The following is an 8,028-nucleotide window of genomic DNA, read 5'->3' on the forward strand; positions in this document are numbered from 1 at the left end:
AAAAAAAAAAAAAAGAAAAATGCTAGGTTGGGGGAGATACTGTTCTGAATCCCAACCGGCTGGAACCAAGAATGTCGTTTCTATTTTTATAGAAGTTTTATACAGCTCCAGGGTGGAGAATATTTATTACCTAAATTATATCTCTGGAAAAGGCCAGGATTTTATAGAATCCAGAATGTGATTGTTGTACACACAGGGTGCTGTGTATGATTGAAACTACTGACTTTCTGTGGCGTTTGCAGCCCGGCTACCCTACCCAAGGGGAAGGCATTGATGCTGTGAATTGGCAGAGGAGAGAGCTGTGCTCCCTGGGCACTGCCGGTGCTGTGCTCCCAACCTTCTGTTCTATCTTCCTCTTTGGCCAGAGCTCCGCGGCTCACCAGTGCCCAGGGGTTTGTCCTGGGTGCAGGTGCAGCCTGCCATTTTTGATCCCACCAAGGCCCATGCCTGCTCATATTGTCCCTTCTGAAAGGAGCACTAGACCCTCAGGGCCCTGGCTGTGCAGGCAGCCAGTGGTGAGACCAACACCCGTGACCCCTCTGCCTAGTGTGTCGCACTGCAGCTGCACTGCCCTTGAGCACAGTTCTCTCCCGGGCCAAAGAAGGTTTTGTGAAGCTGCTCCCCTCTAAGTCTCACTATGTGAGAGGGCTCAGCCCAGAGAGTGGGGACGCACAGCCAAGTCTTAAGCAATCCTTTTCTGTCATGGAGGTGTCACTTAAAATGTGCTTTCTGCCGAAGTTTTGTTTCTTCCTTGGGTTACATCATGAAATTGATTTGCCTTGAATGTGGGCAGACCACTATCTCCTGGGTCCCATATAAGTGGCCAGGGTCGGTGTGGAAGCTAAGGGCTTGGATTTCTGGGAACCAAGGGCTTTCCTCGTAGGTTGGAGCAGAAATCTCAGCTCTCCCTGCTGAAGGACCCCTCTACCCACAGCCTGCATCTCTGACTCCTCCCTGGGAGGGAAGAACCAGGGCCCCTCAGACCTCCTCCTCACCACTGGGCACTTCGGGAGAAATCCAAGCCTTAGGTTCCCTTCTGTCTCTGGCAGCTGGATGTTTTCTTGGTGTCCTCCGTGTCCTTTTTGACTCTTCCCTGTGTCCATCGTTAGCATGTGCAAAGTCCCCTGTCATCCCGCCCCGCCCCGCCCTGCTCCTCATTTCAGGGCTGTCCACACAGTGAGTGTCTGTTCTCTCTCTCTGTTTGGATGTATTGCTCTGTGTAACTCAGTGGGTCTCCCTCTTTCTGGTTTGTTTTTTTTCTAGATTCCTGCCGTTTGTTCATCGTTGTGCCTAAAGCATGTCGATGTGGCGTCAAGTACATCGTCCAAATCCCTGTCTCTTCAGCTTCTCTGATGCTTGAACTCTCACCTTTGACCTTGTGTTGACCTTTGATGCTGACGTGTATTTTTATTATGTTTGTTTCTTTCTTTGTTTTTTCTTTTTTCTTTCCTTTTTTTTCTTTTCCTTTTTGTGCTGCCAAAATTGGTTTTGCTAGAACGACTGCTGAAGGGGAAATATTTAAACTTGCATTTGAATATAAAAAAAATCTATTTTTCTAGAACTTCATAAGATAACCACTTGATTTTGTGATTCCAATTCTTTGTAATTGTCTTCAGAGCAGCCCTACTAGCACATACCGCGTGGTGTTTGTGTTTCTGTGAACACACAGCCAGTCCGTTTCTAGGCTTTGTTTCTGTGTGCTTAGTTTTAAAGACAACTTTGAAGTAAACAATAAAGGATGTCACTAAAACCTTTGAGGCTCCTGAGCACATTTTGCTGATACAGTTTGTGGGGCTTGAGGAGACCGCATGTGTTGTTATTTTTGTTTTTCTGAGTTCTCCACTGCAGAACACACCTGGACCCTCCTCTCCGACAGCAGGCTGCAGTTTGGGCCCCAGCCCTCCCTTTTCACTTCTTCTGTGGTCTTCCTTGGGGTGGCCCAGCCAGGCAGCCCCAGCTCACCTCATGCTTGTCCTGCAGTCTCCGCAGCAAAATGTGATGTTTTGATCTTTTTGGTTTTGGTTTTGTATTGCTTTTATGTTTTAATTTTGAATATTTTTCCCACTAAGATTATGCTCAGAAAAAACAAATTTTGCATGTTTCCTGCTATTTCTTCACACCTTCGTATATATCACCTTCACCTCTCTGTTTTCTATAGTTTGTGCAAAAACTGACCGATTTAAAAGGGTTTCAAAGAAGCTGTTTTAAATTGTTGTGGGGTTATTTTTTTCAAGATTGTACTGTTTATTTTGAAGTGGCAACTTTCTCCTCAACTGCCTGTAGAGCGTGTCCTGTGCACTTAGACTGTCACCCTGAGTGGCATCACGTTTCAGTAGGGCACCTGGGACCTGGGTCACTGTGGAGGGGAGCTGAAGGGAGGGACTTAGACAGGCAGGGAAGCAGAGACGGCGAAGCTAAGGGGCACAGGAGGCCAGCGCCCAGTGGGGAGGGCACTCTAGCACTGAATGGCAGCAGCCTGCCTCAGCTTTCCTAGGTGACAAGCACAATACCCATCTTCACACTGTTTACACCCTGAGCGCCACCCGCCCCAGCCAGCTCTTCCCCAGCTCTGCTCTGCTTGGTGGCTGGGGTAGGGGTCAGGCAAGGATTGTTTTCTTAATTGGGTAAAGAGCTACATGGCTGCTGACCCTGGGTTCCAGGCCAGCCAGTACTTAGGCTCCCTAAGGGGGAACTTGCCCTCTTCTCTTGTGACTCCGTCCAGCCTCGGGGTCTTGGTTCTTGAGGAAGAATGTGAATGGAGAGGGAGAGCCCAGAGGAGAGTAGAAGAGAGGACAGCATGGGTCTGAGGAGTAGGAGGGAGCTGGAGAGGAGTTGATGGCAGGTCCTCCACGCTAAGCACTGGGAACAGGACCATGAGGGGTAGGTGTGAGGGACAGGGTGGGTGCAGAAGCATGGTCAGTGCGTGCTTGCTGAGGGCAAGAGGTCCCAGCCAGCTGCCTGGGCCATGCTGGAGGTCACTCTACTGGCAGGAGGGGCAGCTTCGAGGACCCAGCGTCCAGCAAGGGAGGTGGGTGGGCAAGCCAGGCCCAGCCCAGAGCCCGCGCCCACAGTCTGACTGCACAGAGCCGCCTCGTAGGGGCACCAAGCCTGCCCTTCTGGGACTGAGAAACTTTGCCAATGTATTTTGCTTTCAATTCCAAGAGGAGCTCTGGGAAAACCTGTGGATAAAACCAAATGCCAAACGTTGGACATTGTTTCCTTTTCCTTTCTGATTGTTTTAATTGTTCTGTGGTGGTTTTAATGGATTTGAGACCCTGGAGCGGCAGCTGTCTTTCTGATTTCCAGCTGCTTTTTGTGAATAATTTAAAAAGAAAAAAAAAAAAAGAAACTTTACATTTTGGAGACAAACCTGTGTGAGTTTTTTATTGGTACAAACGTATTTAACACTAGGGGTTTTGTACAGTTTTTTGCCTTTTCTACTAGAAAACAATGTAAAGTGATTTCACAATGTGAAGAGAAAAAAAAAAAAATGCCACTATGACCAAACGCACAGTCTGTTCTGCAGCAGCAATGGGATTCAATCAACTCAAGTCGTGATTTAGCCGTAGAAATGCTTTTCCTTGACCTTGTTTGAGCTTTTCTTTCTTTCCTGTTTTGATTTGCAAAAGAAAATGTCTTTTTTGTGTGAAGTTGTGTTGTACTCTGTAGAAAATTATGGATTTTACTTTAATGGTTTTTAAAAAGGTAAGAAGAGTCTTTGTCACTTTTCTCACCCAATCAGAGTTTGTGTAGTGGATTAAAAAAGAAAAATTGTTACAAGTTTGGAGCAAGGGAGTATGTGTTTCAAAGGACTCGCCTTTTTTTGTGTGTTTTTCCTTTTATCCCAATGGGAAACCTGAATCTGTTTTAATTGCACAGACACACGGACAAAAAGTCATTTTGTATCTGCCAAGTGTGGTACCTTCTTTGTTTATTTGCTATTAAACTGTTTGAGAAGAACAGATGCTATCTTCTGTGTTGTTGATTGCTGGGCGTGGGGGGCAGGTGACCGACCGTGGGGGTGAGGTTTGGGGAGGTTTCTGGTGGGGGAGGCATCAGGTTGTGCCCGGGTCCCTGGCAGTGTGCAGCTCCCCTGCAGCCAGGGCCTCCCTGAGGGCCTCGAGCCGGCCCTGCAGGCCCTCTCCAGAAGTGGCTGCCCGGTTTCCCAGGGAAGCAGTCTCTCTACAGGGCTTGCTTGCTCCATCCAGGGTGGTTTTTCTTCCAAAATTCCTTCAGGTCACCCCCCCGCGGGGGGTCTTGGGCTGCGTGCTAAAGAGTGAGACCCTCTGTGTTGCTGCCAGCCTCACCAGGGCCCCCACAGCTCCAGGTCCCTCACAGCCGGCTCACAGGGGTGTTTGGCAGCAGTTCCAGTGGGCACAGAGCACAGGCAGAGCTCGGGAAGGGGCGGTCCCTCCCACCTTTGTGCCAGGGGCAATCATGCTGGGGCTGAGACTGGGAAAGCAGAGTCACCTTGGGTGACCTGCTGTATACTTTCTCAGAGATCCCAAACCTGATCTGTGCTACTTGAGAGCCCGAAAAGACCTTGGAACCACGTGTTGCCTTTAATTGTTCTCTTATTCTAAAAAGTTTAAAACCAGAACTTTGTGTCAGTATTCACGTGTTGACCTTGCTACTGTCCACTGACTGGTCCCCATCAGGGGTGTGTGACACAGGCCACTCCTGGTGTCCCAGCCCTTCCCTCACTGCCCGGCACTCTGTTGTACAAGGGCGCCACTGAGTCAGACACCAGACCACATGGTAGAACCTGGGATACCTGTAAGACAAACCAGGTCTAATTAAGTAGCTGGGACTCTGCCCTCCCAAGCATGCAGTTGGGGGCCAGGGGCTCTGCTTCCCGCCGCTCCCTCGGTAGCACTGCAGCCCCAATGGTCCCAGCGGCTTGCTGGGGCCCTGCAGTAGTGCCTGTGTGTGCAAGGTGCTGCTGTCTGCGCTGAGCAGGGTCTCAGGCTCTCCCCACACTCCGCGCTGGCTGGTTTGTGAGACAGCATTACTGTGTAGGATAGCCCAGGCTGGCCTGGAGCTCCTAAGTTTACTGCCTCAGCCTCCCAAGGGGTGAGATTACAGGTGTGCTCTACCACACCCAGCGGATAACTGCAGTTCTTTTCTGAATCTGGTACCAATTCAACTGTAGCTTTTCCAGAACTGTTTGGTGTTTTTTTTTTAATTTATTTGTGTGTGTGTGTGTGTGTGTGTGTGTGTGTGTGGCCAGCTCAGCCCACCAGGGGGCAGGGCTGGCTGGCATGTGGTGCTGGGGGATTGAACCGCGGTCCTTGTGCTTTGCTAAGCTTGTTCTAAGTAGGTGCTTTAGACCACTGAGCCATCTCACCAGCCCCAGAACTGTTTGTTTTTTACTGTGAAAAAATTCATACAGCAGTAAAGTTGCTGTGGTAATGTTTTTGGCAGGGAGACAGGGTTTCACAATGTAGTTAGGCTGACCTTGGATTCACTGTAGTCCAGGCTGGCTTCGAACTTAACAGTGATCCTCCTCAGCCTGCTGGGTGCTGGGATTAAAGGTATGTGCCACCACACCTGTCTCCAGTTGTAGCTAATTTGCGCCATTATTAACTCTATTCACAATGTTCTTGCTACCATTGCCACTTCAGTGTTTCAGATCAACTCAGAATGCATTTTTAGGGCCAGTGAGATAGCTCAGCGGACTAAGGGTGTGCTTAGACAAGCGCAGGGACTGCGGTTTCATCCCTGGCACCACATGGTGCACCAGCCCTGCCCCTGGGTGCACTTGCGGCCGGGCGTGGTGGCTCACACCTGTAGTTCCAGTGCTGGGGAGGCTGAAAGCAGGAGGGTCACTGTGAGTCCAGGCTACATAATGAGACCCTGTACCAAATACTTTTTTTTTTTTTTTTCTTTTTTTTTGCAGTACCGGGTATTGAACTCAAGACCTTGCACTTGCCAGGCAAGTGCTTATTCTACTGAGCTATCTCCCTGGCCCTAAATACTTTTTTTTTTTTTAATATATTTTTAACTTCATTTTATTCAGACTTTTTCTTGGAGACGGTGTCTGTCTTAGATAGTCCAGGCTGGTATGGAACTCTCCACAATCCTCCTCCCTCAACCTTGACAGTGGTGGGATTATAGATGTGTAGCGTGTAGCTCTGAACACTGATAATGGTGAAATCATGAGTTAGAGATCCTAATTTTGTGTGAAGTACATATGAGAACCTGATAACGAAAATTGGGTTTTATGTACAGTGATAGCATCTCTCATGCTTTAAGCCTGTTGCTTCTCTTCAGAATTTTCCTGGGTCCAGGTAAGGTATAATCCCAACACTCAGGAGGCTGAGGCAGAAGTATTGCTTTAAGAAAACAAAATCAGCTGGGTGTCATAGGGCATGCCTGTAATTCCAGCATTCAGGAGGCTGAGGCAGGAGGATCATTGCAAGTTTGAGACCAGCCTGGCCTGTATAGCAAGACTCTCAGACAAAAAATAAGCACCTGGGCTGGAGAGATGGCTCAGTGGTCTAAAGCACCTACTTGGAACAAGCTTGGCAAAGCACAGGGACCGCGGTTTGATCCCCCAGCACCACATGCCAGCCAGCTGCGCCCCCTGGTGGGCTGAGTTGGCCACACACACACACACACACACACACACACACACACACACACACACACTAAATGTTTAAAAAAAAAAAAAAAATAAGCACCTGCCTGGCAAGCACAAGGTCCTGAATTCGATTGCTGGTACCAAAAAATAGCTTAGTAGGCTAAATACGTGCCTGGCAAGCTCAAGGACCCAGGTTCAATCCCCCCTGCACCACATGCTGTGCCCAGCCAGCCACCAAAACCACACGCCTGTAATCCCAACACTGGGGAGGCTGAGACAGGAGGATGAATCACTACAAGTCTGGGCTGTGTAGTAAGACCTTTACAAATAAAAGATTTTTTAAAAATTAAGTCTATGTAGATTTCGTTAAATGATTATTACAAAAGAAAGGCTGGGCCTGGCATAATGCCTTTGTAATTCCTATGCTCTGGAGGCTGAGGCAAGAGGGTGGATGCAAGTGCAAAGCCAGCCTGAGCTATATATTTAGATCCTGTCTGAAAAAGCAGAAGCCAGGTGTGGTGGCACATGCTTATAGCCCTAGCTCCAGGAGGTTAAGAGAATCACAACTTCAAGCCCCACCTAAAAATTCCAAGAAGCCTGTCTCAAAAATTGCAAGAAGCCTGAGGAAGCTCAGTTGGAAGGCCCCGGGTTCAAGCCTTTGTGCCACCAAGAAAAGAAAAAGAAAAAAATCGTGAGGAGGGGCGGGGGATTTACCTCAGCACAACGCAGTGCCTGCCTGGCAAGTGTGAGGTTCTAAGTTTGACTCCCGGTAACTCCTTACCAAAAAAACCTTGAGCGGATCCCTGTCCCTCAGTCCATTGGCAAACTGATGGGTAGTGTACTTTCAGGGTTTTCTGGAAAGGTGTACATACAGAGGAGCACAGCTTGTTCTCAGGCACTGTACTGTCCCCAGCCTGCTTCCATCTGGAACCCAGGTGTCTGCTGCTTCCTTTCTTAGAGGCCACATCACATTTCATGGCTTATCAATCTGTTGGACAGGCTATTTCTAGTTTCTTCACCTGTACAAATAGCCAATTAAGAGGCATTAGTTCAACATCATAAGTTGTGGGTTAGCTGATGGCCAACTGGTAACGCCCAGCTGAACTGAGTCAGCGTGGTGCTGGGCGTGGAGAGCCCACCTGGGGCTTGTTGCCAGCAGCATAAGGGGAGAACTGGAGGGGGAGATGGTGCTGTGATTCTCGTGGAGAAGCTTGCTGTGCTGGCTTTCCTGATAGAAACTAAGCTATTCTCATCAGAGGAGTTCAAGGACCTCACTGTCGCTGCGGGTGGCTGCGGTTCTTTTCAGGGGAGCTCTGGTGCTCACCTTGGGTCGCTTCCTGGCCCCAGTGCAGACCCCTCAGCCTGCTGGCACTGATCCTTCCTCCTGCTAGCGCAGACTTTGGAGCTTCCACTGCTGCCCTTGGGGCCTTTCCAGCGCGGATCCT

At 49.1% G+C, this 8,028-nt stretch overlaps 1 protein-coding gene across 8 annotated transcripts in view; it reads left to right on the top strand.

The window, feature by feature from the left end:
- Celf1 (CUGBP Elav-like family member 1) overlaps window positions 1-3,962 on the top strand; it is a 91,844-nt gene extending 87,882 nt beyond the window's left edge. For all 8 annotated transcript variants that reach the window (XM_023710852.1, XM_023710846.1, XM_004626964.3 and 5 more), the window contains one exon: window positions 1,264-3,962. The gene's annotated coding sequence lies outside the window, so the exon portion shown is untranslated. The remainder of the gene's footprint in view (window positions 1-1,263) is intronic.
- Window positions 3,963-8,028: the final 4,066 nt, after the last annotated feature.

The sequence above is a fragment of the Octodon degus genome, unplaced genomic scaffold, assembly GCF_000260255.1.
Source record: "Octodon degus isolate 3935 unplaced genomic scaffold, OctDeg1.0 scaffold00018, whole genome shotgun sequence".
In the NCBI taxonomy this organism is placed as follows: domain Eukaryota; kingdom Metazoa; phylum Chordata; class Mammalia; order Rodentia; family Octodontidae; genus Octodon; species Octodon degus.